We start from the raw sequence: 14,491 nt of genomic DNA, 5'->3' as shown, positions 1-14,491 counted from the left end.
GAAGTTCAATGCTTGGGGGGGGGGGGTAGGGGGTGGACACAGCGATCCACATGATAGCAACACAAGTTCCTTTGTGCATAAATTACAAGTTGATCACTTAGGGCTGTCTGCATATTCAGGGCAGAAGAGCTTTGTATGCGAAACATGGGCTGCTGCCCAAAATCATGTCCTTGAGTCAAGTTGTCCTCTCTTTCATGATAGAATCACCTACCTCATGTCATCATGTCAATGCATTATCCCTCACCAAGTACTGCCTGGAGTGGATTCTGCATGGCCTCTGCACAGACAGAGTCCAGCTCAGACACGTCTCAAAGACATTAAAATCTGCTTTATATTAAGGCAGATTAATGGTCCCTATAATCCAGGACTGTCTTCTCTGGCTAGAATCAGCTTTCCAAAGCTTTAGGTAGAGTCTTTTTTTTTCACCCTTGCTATCTGAGAACCTTTTGAGAACCTTGCTGTTTGAGAACCTGAAATGGCAATAGCAGAGAGTGAACCTGGCTCCCTATATATACACAGCGCTTACCCTGCACTGTTGGCCTGCATCCTATGTTCTTACTTAGGCAGGCAAAAAGAGCATTTGTGGCCTCTTGAACATCCAGCTGAGGGATGTGAGTTCTGTGGTTTAAAATTTTACCCCTCTTTCTCCCCATTCCAGTAACAGCTAAACACAGTGGTTTCCTCAAAGTTATGACTCACTATAATCTTTCAACCATTCTGCTAGAGGCAGAAAGGCTCTAGTTTGTTTCAAAAGGGGACTATGGTCGCAAAGAGGGGGGGAAACCCTTTGTGAAATTGAAAGGAGCTACTGCCGTTGTGATTACCTCAGCAACAGCTTGTCTTATGCCCTCTTTCTTCCAGTAGTCCTAATAGTGAAAGGGACTTGGCCACTTAGAGAGCTTCATGCCTGAGCACAGGAGTGAACATGCATAGGATACCATTGCACAACACTGATGTATCTTTCTCAGTCGTTGCACGCTCTCTGATAGCCGAACCATGCTTTTTGTACAATTAGGCTGCATGCTGTTGGACAGATGGGAGAGATGTTTGTTCATCTAAAAATGAATAAAACAAAATGATTGACATAAGGAGTTTATGAGGCAATTATCCTCTCCTTTATACCATTTGGCTCCTCTGGAGTTAAACCAGGGTCACTATTACTGGAACTTGGCTGGAGTCAACAGCTTTAGTCATGGGACGCTGGTCAAGGCAACGTCCAGGCTTCTTTTCCTGTGCAGATGGTGCTGTGCTAAATCATGTGCTTCTTCTGACTGACTCCCTTGTATGTGTGAATTTCGCTTCCTCGATGTATTATCTTCCAGTGAGGGCAGGAGAAGCAATTAAAGGTTGCAAGTAAGGATGGATCCAAGCCACAGAACTTGGAAGCAGAGCAAAATTTCCACAGTGGCCAAGACTGAATTTGAGTTAGGGGATTTGGAGGACTTGTGCCTCATTAGAAGGATGCTAAACAAACTGTTCAAACTGCACAGTGTTAGAATTTGGCTTTTGTGCATGATTGTGTATGTGTGCGTGTATCTGGGGCCTTGTCCTAGAAAATGATTGTGGCAGCTGCAGTAGCTCAGCACTTCACAGGATTGAGCACTTTATACGTATTCACAAATGTAAAGTAAATTGGAGATTTCCCCGTAAATGCATGCATATAGGCAATAAACTCCCATGTACAGCAGGAATAACATTTACAGTATCCTCCTGACCTCTACTTCACCTCATCGTTTTTCAGTACATAAACTACTGTGCATAGCAGATGTGACATACCATAGCTTGATGCAAGCCAGTACAACACCAGACACAGTTCATTTCAAAAAGACCCTTTCTTTTTTAAAAAATGGGTAGAATTGCTTGCCATGAAGGAAATCCAAAATTCTCATGCTTCCTGTGGGCACCTGACGAGGCAACTGTATACTTTCAATTAAAGTTTGGCCATTGTTACAATGCTTTTTGTAACTACTGTTATGCTGATGTAGTAAATGAGATGTTGTAAATGAGAGCCAGCATGGTGTAGTGGTTAAGAGCGGTGGTTTGGAGAGGTGGACTGATCTGGACAACTTATCCGGATTTGATTCCCCACTCCTCCCATGAGCAGTGGAGGCTAATCTGGTGAACTGGATTTGTTTCCCCACTCCTACACACGAATCCAGCTGGGTGACCTTGGGCAAGTTACAGCTCTGTTACAGCTCTCTCAGCCCCACCTATCTCACAGGGTGTCTGTTGAGGGGAGGGGAAGGGAAGGTGATTGTGAGCCGGTTTGAGTCTCCCTTAAGTGGTGGAGAAAGTCAGCATATAGAAACTAACTCCTCCTCCTCCCTTCTCCTCCTCCTCCTCTTCTTCTTCTTCTTCTTCTTCTTCTGTCATTATGACCACTGCCAGTACTATAGGGACAAGGAGTTATACTGTGTACTTGATTCCCTGTCTCCATTAGGTTGGTGGAGCAACTAAGATGGTCTGGTCTGAAACACTCAAGGGACCAACCAGATTTCAAAATTCTCTGAGTGATATAACCCCTGGTTTTGACAGCTGTTCCGCCAATATGCTGCTGAAACTGTAGAGTAAATGCTGAGCTGACCTTTGCAATAAGGATATTCGCTTCTAGGCATCTTTTCCTGCCATTTGGATGACACATTCAAGCATTACTGGAGGACTGTACTAGTGGATAAAAAGATAGTACAGATGGCTCAGGAATTTGCAATAGCCAATCTGTGGCAAAGAAAATGCCCAGTTTTCTTTTAAAGGGCCGTGGTAGTGGCATTGCAGAGGAGCCCTTTCCTCTGCCATCACAGTGTTTCAAAAGTGATGTCACATTGTCCTCACAGTAAGAAATTTCTCCTTTGCTTTGAAGACCAATTACACATTTTTTTCAACTTCCATTTATCCACAGTAAGACTTTTTGGATAGGAGAGTCAGCCTGTTCCTGAGATGCTGGATGACTGCATATCGAAGTTTGGTGCTTTTTGACAAAAACGGGGCACCGACTCACCCCAACGAAGAGCCCAAGGTTGCTGGGCTGGGCTGTGGAGGGCGCGGGGCGAGCCGGATCCCCCCTCGCTCTGGGGACGGGCGGGCGGCCGCTAAACGCAAGGAGCCTGGGGCTTCAGGCCGGAGCTGGGCTCCTCCGTGGCTTTCCCAGGCGGCAGCGACAAGGAAATGCGGCGTCGCACCTGACACCACGTGCACAGCCGCATACCTGCCTGCGATTGGCCAGGAGCCAGTTAAAATGAGCCTCAAGCTCAGGCTCCCTTGGGGGGGGGGCTCCTGGCAGCCAGACCTGAGGTTTTCACGCAGGTCCAGCTTCCTTGCATGTAAAGAGGCCGAGCTCGGGGCAGACCTCAGTTGGCCACTTAGTTCCCTTTCATCAGCAGTCAGTGGGTGGTGCATAGGACGGGTCCGGTGCCGGAAGGGGGGCGGATGGAACCACCTTCACTGTGTTGCCGACTCCCAGGTGGGGGTCAGGATGGCTCTATCCGGGGGGCATGTCCAGCTTGAAGGCAGCCAGTGGGTGCCCACCTGGATAGCCCCAGGTCTTGCCTCTCCATGAAATAGTGCTACATCAAGGGGTAGCCGGGGGTGGCATGAGGTGAGCTCCATTCGCATGCTCCTCCCAGAGAGGAGCGGCTTGCCAGAAGTAGGTTGGTCTGGCTGAGCATGGTGTTGCTCTTGGCTGCATTACATAGCACTGGGTGGCCCTGCGTTTTGCTACATGAACCTGTATGTGACAGCATTGAACTCTGGCTGAGGTTTGTCACCTGGGACGTGATGTTGGCCAGAGATATCATGGTTGGTGTTCATGGAGTTATAGATGGGGCCTTGGATACCTTGGAGAAGGCACAAGGCAAATCGGGGTGCCTGTCTGCTTGGGGCATGGACATTTGGCTGCATGACATCCGTCATGGCATACACACTTGGTTGCAGCGCTTGGCATTGGCGGGAGTCAGCCGGGGCCTTGTGGCTCCATCCGGCTCTTGTGGCGGTTTGGCATGGGGGTTGGATCCTGTTTGGGGGGAAAGCTGGCCGGCGTGCCCCTTTCCCCAACAGGGAGAATCCCAATAAGGGATTTTGGGGGAAGCCGGAAGGGGACATGCCAAGATGGAAGGCTGCCAGGAACAACCCCGGCGCGGGGCTGTCAGGAGGCAGGCCTTGCCATGTGCTGTCAAGTTGGCCTCCTTCCAACTGGCAGGGGACCACACAGCTGGCTGCTGTCCTTGTGGATCCTAGGAACTGCCATCTCTAACATATCCCAACATGGCTGGGTGTTGCGCATCGGCCTGCAATGGTGGCAGGTTGATGGTAGGATAACGCTCCCATGCCATGCCAATGCCTTGCTGCTGCAAACAATAAAGTTGTGCCATTCCTCCAAACTGGTTGTATGTTGTCTTTGTATCACACTTCTGGGGTATGCATAGGCCTCACTCTTAATGGGCCTAGGTCTCGCCAGAGTGCCCCACACAATTAGGCACTAGTCTGGCAAACGGGGCACTGACTCACTCCAACAAAGAGCTCAAGGTTGCTGGGCTGGGCTGTGGAGGGCGCGGGGCGAGCCGGATCCCCCCCTCGCTCTGGGGATTTGCGGGCAGCCGCTAAACGCAAGGAGCCTGGGACTTTCGGCCGAAGCTGGGCTCCTCCGTGGCTTTCCCAGGCGGCAGCAACAAGGAAATGCGGCGTCGGACCTGACGCTGTGTGCACAGCCGCGTACCTGCCTGCGATTGGCCAGGAGCCAGTTAAAATGAGCCTCAGGCTCGGGCTCCCTTGGGGGGGGGGCTCCTGGCAGCCAGACCTGAGGTTTTCACTCAGGTCCAGCTTCCTTGCATGTAAAGAGACCGAGCTCGGGGCAGACCTCAGTCGGCTTCCGATTGTCCCTCCAACCCACCACTGTATCACGCTGTTTGATGTTTTGTTAATTTGTTGTTGTTCATTTCGTCACAACTTGGGGTGGTTTGGCATGGGGGTTGGATCCTGTTTGGGGGGAAAGCTGGCCGGCGTGCCCCTTTCCCCAACAGGGAGGATCCCGATAAGGGATTTTGGGGGAAGCCGGAAGGGGACATGCCAAGATGGAAGGCTGCCAGGAACAACCCCGGCGCGGGGCTGTCAGGGGGCAGGCCTTGCCATGTGCTGTCAAGTTGGCCTCCTTCCAAGTGGCAGGGGACCACACAGCTGGCTGCCGTCCTCGTGGATCCTAGGAACTGCCATCTCTAACGTATCCCAGCATGGCTGGGTGTTGCGCATCGGCCTGCAATGGTGGCAGGTTGATGGTAGGATAACGCTCCCATGCCATGCCAATGCCTTGCTGCTGCAAACAATAAAGTTGTGCCATTCCTCCAAACTGGTTGTATGTTGTCTTTGTATCACACTTCTGGGGTATGCATAGGCCTCACTCTTAATGGACCTAGGTCTCGCCAGAGTGCCCCACACAATTAGGCACTAGCCCGGCAAACTATCTTAACATTTGCTTGATTGCAGCTTTATATCTATTAATATTGAAACTGCTGTACCTCCCAAGGAATTGCTAATTCTGGTGAGGACGGTTCCTACGTAGTTTGTTAGACTGGCAAAGAAAGCAAGGAAAGTGGGGTAATAGTTCAGTGGTACAACACATAGGTTGTTTGCAGAAGGTCCCGGATTCAGTCCCTGACATATCCTTTTAAAACAATCTCATGTAACAGGTATAGGAAAGACCTTTCTCTGCCTGAGAGAATGCTACTGCCAGCCACAGCAGACAATACTGAGCTAGATGGATCAATGCTCTGACATGGAAGAAGGTTACTTCTTATGGTCAACAAATTCAGATGTCACCCCAACCACGAGGAGCTGATTTTCAGAAGTAAGTGTCATGGACCACCCTGGGTTAATATGGGAAGAGGAGTCCTTGGAGGAGTATAGCCTGCCCCCAAGCCCTGTCTTGGCAAATTCTCACAGTGAGACAGACTTTCCAGTGCCTCCCCAAAGGGACCCTGAGCCAATGCCAGCACTGCCCCCTGAGTCAGCAGAGTCCTCAGGCCCAGAGGTCCAAACATGGTCCTGCCCATGACCAGACCTACCATGCTGTCCTGATGTATACCCCGGGGCAGAGGAGGCAAAAGGCTAGGGCTGGGGCACGGACCAGGCAATGGAGTGCCCATTTGGAGGCTCAAGGCCTGCACCCTGATGAAGCACTGCTAGGAAAGACAGATAAGTCACCATAGGATGTGGGTCCCAGTACTCCTCATCAGTAGGGGAGTTGACTCAGTTTGTGAGACAATTAATGTGAGACTCAGCAACGCCTGTAGGGAACCTCACTCTATAAGGCTGCTGAAAGGCTGTAGCTCGTCTAGGATCAACTTGTCTGTAATTCTGCTAATGAGTTTGCTAGTACCTGCCTTGTTTAAGCTCTTGGAGCCTTGCTACCTGAACTTGGCCTGCTTTTAGAATATGATTCTAGGCTGTGCTAGTAAACCCAGATTGACCAGGTGGTGTGTTCTGCATCACCTCACGCAGGGCTCAGCCTAGGGTTGTCAACCTCCAACTGGTGCCTGGAGATCTCCTGCTATTACAACTGATCTCCAGGTGACAGAGATCAGTTCACCTGGAGAAAATGGCCACTTTGGCAATTGGACTCTATGGCATTGAAGTCCCTCCTTTCCCCAAACCCCACCCTCCTCAGGCTCCACCCCAAAAACCTCCTGCTGGTGGTGAAGAGGGACCTGGCAACCCTAGTTCCACCGTTTGCTTTGCCTCATGTAGGCCTCAGCCTCTGCCTTGCCTCACCTTGCATGGAACTCAACTGGTTGCACTTCATTCAGGGCTCAGCCAGTCTACACCTTCTGTTTTGCCTTGTCTTGCACAGGGCTCGGCTAGGCACCACCCTCTGCCCTTGTGCCAGGCTGGGCTGGGTGCCACCATCTGCCTCAACCCATGGGGGGCTCACCCAGGCTGGGCGCTACCATCTGCTTTGCCTATGCAGGGCTCCTTTCTGCCCCCTACTCCTTCACTCTCTGTGTGGCCTGGGATTTGCAGGTGAGCAGCACAGTAAGAATGCTGTGGTGGCAGTTTCAACTGGGCCTAAATAGAAAAGTGGTGGTTGAGGCCAGTGCCAGTCTTTTTTGCACCCTAGGCAAGGCTAACTACTTGCGCCCCCTCCATTGCTAACCAATTTTCAAAAACAGATGTCTTGTAGAAAAAATAAAACCCTGATGCATTCCTACAAAACTTTTTATAAGACGTTATAATTAATTAGACTCCATAGCACTGTTGTGGTACTTATCGTAAAATAAAAAATATATAAATTGTCAGTTGCATTTTTTCAAGAAACTAAACTGAGGCTATCGTATTTTGGTCACGTCATGAGACGACGAGTCACTGGAAAAGACAGTCATGGTAGGAAAAGTTGAGGGCAGCAGGAAAAGAGGAAGACCCAATAAGAGATGGATTGACTCAATAAAGGAAGCCACAGCCCTCAATTTGCAAGATCTGAGCAAGGCTGTCAAAGATAGGACATTTTGGAGGACTTTCATTCATAGGGTAGCCATGAGTCGGAAGCGACTTGACGGCACTTAACACACACACAATCTGTTTAAAACTGTGCCCCTCAGGCCAGTTCTACGCCCCTCTGAGGTCTGCGCCCTGGGCGACTGCCTCGTTCGCTTAATGGTAGCACCGGCCCTGGTTGAGGCACCCTGGATCCTTTCAGTGTGTGATCTTAGCATACATACCAATGCCAGCTTATCAGACCAAACATGATATTTGAGTGCCTCTGAAGGTATTGCACTCTCTCCTAAACATCTGCCTGGATATAGATAATGCTTTGCTCGTCCCCATCATCATTTATTAAGCTAGTGCAAGAAGAAAATTATTTTCAACACAGAACGTTGTTTAAAAACAGAAATGGAAACCAAGAATGAAAAATAAGTTTAAAAAATCCCAGAAGAACTGCACTGTGGCTTGTGACTCACAAAAGTGCACAAAACCCACTTGCCCTCACTTCATATGTTCTAAATATTTTTTACTATTCCTAATTCATCAGTTTATACAGAAATTGTGATGACTAACTCAGAGACAATAGAGTGGGAAGAAAATATTACTCTCTTGGGGCTTATAGAACATTTGTATTGTTCTGTACAACAATATAAGGATCTTTGCCCTGAATGAGGAAAGATAACATTTCTCACAAAATAACAAATGCTTCACTGGACTCCAGTATAGCTTTGCACAGGCCAGCAGGAGGGCAATTGTTGTGATGCAAAATTACTCTTCAGCCCATGCGTGACATCTCCCAAGGGCAGAGGACATCCTATCTCTGTATCTCCATCAGGGATGCCAACCTCCAGATACTAGCTGGAGATCTCCTGCTATTACAACTGATCTCCAACCAATAGAAATCAGTTCACCAGGAGAAAATGGCCGCTTTGGCAATTGGACTCTATGGCATTGAAGTCCCTCCCCTCCCCAAACCCCACCCCTCCTCAGGAACCACCCCAAAAACCTCCCGCCAGTGGCAAAGAGGAACCTGGCAACCCTAATCTCCATCCAAAGGAGCAGGTGGACACTAGCTAGCCATTTCGCTTTTTTATTTTGCCATTTTACAGTCACACCCTGGCAGGGCTGTTTCCAGTTTCCCTGCTCAGGGAGTACCCTCTGCCTACCACTGGGCTCCTGTTTTCACCTCCCTTTCTGCCCCTCCCCACATGCCTCCACCTGCCTGTGTAGCCTTTCCCCGCTTACAAGTCTTCCCACTGCCCATACTCCCAGCGGCCAGCCCTGCCTGCATGCTCCTTGCCTGATGGCGCTGAGCATTGCACATTGCTGGTTGTACTACCCGTTTGGCTGCCGGGAGCACCACTGCCGTGTACCGACTGCATACTCTTCACCAATGGTGCTGGGCAGCATGATTAACTGGGAGTGTGGGTAGCAGAGAATGTATAATCAGGTAGGGAAAGGGTGGGCAGCAGGAGAGGTGCATGTTTGGAGGGTTGGTAGCAGTGTGCTCACCCTGAAACCCTGGGCCCCAGCCACTGCCCCACCCCAGGGTATGCTGCCACCAGCCCTGCACCCTGGCCCTCAGTCCCATTACTAGGAGGCTCTTGCCCAGGGCCAGGAGCAGAGTGGTGGTGGTGGAACTACCCACTCACCTTTAATCTTGTCCGTCTCTTTCTCACTTCCCTCCCACCTCTGTTATTTTTTCCATGCCTTTTCCCCCTCCTGTCCTCTTCTGACTCTACCCCTTTTCCATGCCTTTTCCCCCTCCTGTCCTCTTCTGACTCTACCCCTTCCCATGTGCTGTTTGTTCCCCCTGTGATTAGCCCCTGCCGAGACCTTGGTAGGGAAATTTTTCAGGGCCTAACCATTAGGGGTCCCAGGAACGGAACCCATGCTCTGGAAACCACCACTTTCTTACTCAAAAAGGCCTGAGAAAGGAAGACAACCCACCAGGAAGATGGGGGTGGCAGAGCTAGTGGCATGACCAAGGGGCTGGTAACCTGACTCCCCCACCCCGGTGGAAAACAAAGCAGCGTCCTGCTAACTGCCAGAACCAATCTAAGTGTCCTGGAGAGGAAAAGTGTATCTTGCTTCTTCTCTCTCTTTTTTTTTTTTGCCCTTTAACCCTGTATATCCTTTCCCTAGGATTTTGAGCAGGGAATGTAAATTGTTTTCAAGAAATATTGCCAGGGAAATTGAGAAATTCCATGTTTGCTTTTCATCTAATTTTTATTTCTGCTCAAAATGCAGACCTGTACTTGCCCTGATCCAGCATCTTTGATGCATATATGGGGGACTCCAGTGTGCATTCAGAACTGCTCTGAGAGATACGTAACTATTTAGGATCCCATTGTAGTCGTGGCTCCTTCCACATAAGGGGGTGGTGGTCATGTCGCTGGCATGATTGTTTTATCAATTTGCACTTGCTATGCAGATTCCAGGTGCCACAGGGTAAATCTGTTTCCCCATCTTTGTTTGCCTTATCTTCCCTTTCACCCTAGATGCTATTGGACTGCCCACTCCCTGTGTAGGCTACCATCATGATTCCCGTCTACTTTTTTAAATTTTGGGATGCATGTGGCTGCTCAGGAACAGCGCAAAACTGATTTTTTTTTTAAACCTCCATGCTTGAACAGCACAGCTAAGGAATAATGCAGTACTTGCACCTTCTGCCACACTCGCCATGCTTGCCTTGCTTTAATGAATATATTTCTCCCTACATTTGGGTAGCCAGTGTGGCAGAGTGGTTAAGAGTGGCAGACTCCAATCTGAAGAACTGGGTTCGATTCCCCACTCCTCCACAGGAAGCCTGTTGGGTGACCTTGGGCCAGGCACAGTTGTATCAGAACTCTCTCAGCCCACACAGAGGCAGACAATGGCAAACCACCTTGAAAACTGCCTTGAAAACCCTACGGGGTCACCATAAGATCTGTGGCTTGATGGCACTTTCCACCACCACCACATGTTTGGGCAATAGGTCAGCTGCACTGACTCCAGGTGCTGGTTTTAACCTTTAAAGCCTTACATGGTTGGGGACCATCCTATCTGCAGGACCGTCTCTCCTGGTACATCCCCCCGAGAGCTTTATGCTCCGCAAATAATAAACTACTGGTTGTTCCTGGCCCAAGGAGTGTCCGGCTGTCCTCAGCTAGGGGCCGGGCTTTTTCTGCCCTGGCACCAGCCTCCTTACCCTACCTCACTGGCTGTTGGTGGTATAGAAATGCAGATCTTAACTATGTCAGAACTCAGGAAAAAGCTACAGAACTGGGAAAAGAACCCAATACTGAGGTGTTGTTCTGGGTGGCACCCCTGAGTTTTTCATCCTGGGTTGTTGCACCCTCAAGGTGGTTATCTTGAAATGATTTCTATCAATATCCTCAGGAAACTGCGGAATAACACAGCTTGGGGGGGGGGGTGTCAAGCTGATTTTCCCAGGTCAGGTCATGGTGCTTCTCTGCAGAACTGTTAATTCTACCAATTAATTAACCAGAACAGTTAATTCTGCTTGATGTGACACCTACTCTATGATGGCCACATGCCACAGAAATCACCAAATGCTGTCTGCTATCAGCCAACCCCAGATTACTTCTTGAAAATGCAAATCACAGCTAGAAACCTTTGTTGCATTTATTTTATACTTGCCTCTTGTACATGCACATGCTTCCCCCCCTCTCTTTCCCCCTGTTGTTCAAACATTATTCTCTGGCTCAGCTTGCCATTGCCCCCTGCCCCATAGTAACTCCCTAGGGAAGCTCTACTCACTCTTCCAGAACTATGGCGTTTGGAACCATCACACAGCAAGCCGGAAAAATAACAATAGAGAATCAAATACAATACTGAGCTGTGGCAATTTTCAAAGCATGTTGAATCAGACTCTTAACTGTTTCATTGAGTCAGTTGTAAGCTATGTCTCCAAGCTATGTCCTCACTGAGGCACCTCCCAAGGGAAGTTAGTGCCAGTGTTGTATCAGTTATTTTTATGAGATCGGCTCTCTGTGTTGTTCTTTCTGTAATCCTAAACACAAAATGCTTGGCATTTATCAGTTGCATCTAAGCTTCTGTAATCCTATGTTGCTCTCAGTGGCACAGAAGCCTATTAAAAGAAGCCTGTTAAGCAAATCCAGCCAGCAGATTCCATACTACAAATTCAGCACTGTGTCACCATGCAAAGTTCTCAGCTTACTCAATACACTATCAACTTTTTCATTCTTGTACTAGGTAAATCCGTACCTGGTTAAAAAAAATAGCAATTTTTTGGTGGGTCATTTTGAAGTAGTGGCAATCAGGCTGGGTCTTGCCTCGTTGGCAACATGGAAATATTAGCTCTGCCTGTGTGGACTCTGTGGGGATAATTCAGGAAGAGAACTTGCAAGACAATCTATGTAAAAAAAAATTCCGTGAACAGAAACTGGCAACAGTCAAGTGTATTCAGTCAAGTGTATTCAGTCAAGCAACTGGTTCTTGCTTGCAATGACTTTGTGGTGAGCCTAGCCTGTGGTATATTGGTATTAGTTACTCTAAGGAGAACTCCCAGGGGCTCTCTACAAAGGAGATGCTCAGACCTTATGACTAGGGGTGTGCGCTCAGGTATAATCGAGCCAAAAAACATACCTGAAAAATACATTACCAGTATTTTCCACATATATTTGGGACCTCAAATATATCCAGGATTTCTCAAGATACTGAAAAAATGGATGCTGAAAAATCGTGGAAGTTTTGGGGGTTAACCAGGAATATCAGAAGGCAGCATTTGCAGGCTCCCAGGACTGTTTTTTCCTCTCCCCTTCTCCCCCCGTTTTTCTGTGTCTCCTGGGGCTTGGTATCCCTTTGCTAGGCTGCTTTAGGTAGGATTCTGTCACTTTCAAGTGCTTATGTTGTTTTTTAAAACATTTGTTCTTTGCTGGAGTTGGTTTATGTCAGGTTCACAGTTTTTTTGTGGATTCTTGTATTTTACATAGTTTCAGATTCTTAGCAGGTACATTGGTGGGGCTTAGCAATGGCTTCAGCAGTGTTCCTATTGGGGAGATTATTGGGTTTTACATTTTTGCATATGGGGGTTCCTCCATAGGACAGTCCAATTCACTTGAAATTTGGGGGTTATTTAAATGACAGACACCAGCAGCTCCCCTGCAATTTTGGTGCCAGTATCTTTAACCCCTCCAGCCTCCTGTAAAGATCCCCCATAGAGAATAATGGAACTGAAAAATATCAGAAACCTGGGGGGGGGGGACACCTAGCTCCAAATACCATACCAATATTTGGAACCCAGGAAACTGGGAATACCAATATTTTTGGCTCAAATATAACAAGATTTGAAAAAGACTTTTTTTTTTTTTGCTGCCCACCCATACTTGTGACCATGACTGGAGTAGGAGTCAGAGTTACTTAAAAGAGTTATTTAAAAGTTACTAAGACCCAGTTGTGGCCTGCTCAGCTAGTTAGATTCTGTGTTCCAATAAACATATTCCTGTGAACAGTACTTCCTCCACTACAGAGTCTTTCCCTGCCTAGAGATGCAAAGTCCACCTTCTCCAGTCCATCAAAGCGTACTTTTCCAGTGCAGTCCTCTTGCAAAAAAGGAACAAACTGAACATGACAGAAACCAGACTACAATCTTCAACTTGAAAAATATAGCTCTGCAATAACAATATGATTGCAATATTAACACCACTCATGCTGATATTAATCTCTCCTCTTTGCAACTTACTTTCCTCACACATAATTTTCAATTGCCTTATACCAGGTGGTAAGAACCCAGAATATTTTACCTAGGCGTCCATTAACAGACCCTCTCTCTGCTGCTAACCTCCACTGCTCTGACTTTACTAACTTGAACCAACTAGTTCTTGGGGTTTACACAAGCTTGAAATTTGTGCCCCAGAAACCCCTGCAATCTTTCAGAGGATGACAAACTCTTTGTTGACATACACAATAAAAGAAAAAGAAAAGGCTTCATATGAGGGGGACATTTCAGATTTTTGGGGAGAACACATTTCAGAAAGGCAGCAAAAATTTCAAGTTCTTTTTTTTAAAGAATTTTTATTATTTTCTCATTTAATACCTCATACATACATCACTACTGAGTATTAAAAAATAGTAAATGTAAATTAAAATCTAATAGAATGTCTAATACAAATAAAAATGACTCCCCCTTCTCTTTCTTCCGTCTGAAAATAAATTGTAAGTACTTTTGCTAACAGCGTAATCCCCATCTATATAAGAAATTTATCCTTTTCCTGTTTTATCTAATACAAATCTTATGGTATCCTAGTAAGCCATTATACAAAATACATACATGGGATTAAATCAAAATTTATCCTTTAAGTTGATCCATCCAAAAATAATTTTCACAATAAGTTCTCCACACCTCCTTACCCCCCAAAAAATTATAGATTAACTAGATTTGCCCATTCTTTATTTTAAGCATTAATATTCTAATAAACCAATATCAATTATGATTCTCTTTCCATTTAAACCAGTCCCTTTAACCCATTCCCTTTAATCATGTCACCAAGAAAGACCCCTTTTTTATATTAGTCTCTTCTCTCGGAATTTCCAACGTTTCCTTCTTGCCTCCAACAGCAATAGGCATCGAAAATCATCCTTGGAGGTCATTATTGAAGTCTCTTCTGCATACAGATGGTCTTCATAGTAAATCCAGGTTGTAGTCTGTTCCATCCCACATTTAAATAAAAGAGTCTTGTCAGTTCCAACTGTCTTGCTCATTAGGTACTCCAAGCGTATATTAAAGATTTCCTCAGGCAGGTTATAGAGACACAAATCCAAGTCCTTCACTGTCAAATCCATTGTTGGTAGCAGGATTATCACACTTTGCTTATTGAAATTTCCCATTTCATCCGAGTGTTTCCTCTGTATTTCTTCTTTCTTGTCATCAAGTGGCAATTCTATAGAACCGTTAAGGTCTTCCTCACTTATTTTTGGGTATGTGACTGGATATCAACATTCATTGTAACAGCCATCCATTCTATCTACTTTGCCAGCTGCTCCTGTTTTTTTAACATTTGTT

The sequence above is a fragment of the Euleptes europaea genome, chromosome 4 (genome assembly GCF_029931775.1).
Source record: "Euleptes europaea isolate rEulEur1 chromosome 4, rEulEur1.hap1, whole genome shotgun sequence".
NCBI lineage: Eukaryota > Metazoa > Chordata > Lepidosauria > Squamata > Sphaerodactylidae > Euleptes > Euleptes europaea.
This window is presented reverse-complemented; position numbering follows the sequence as displayed.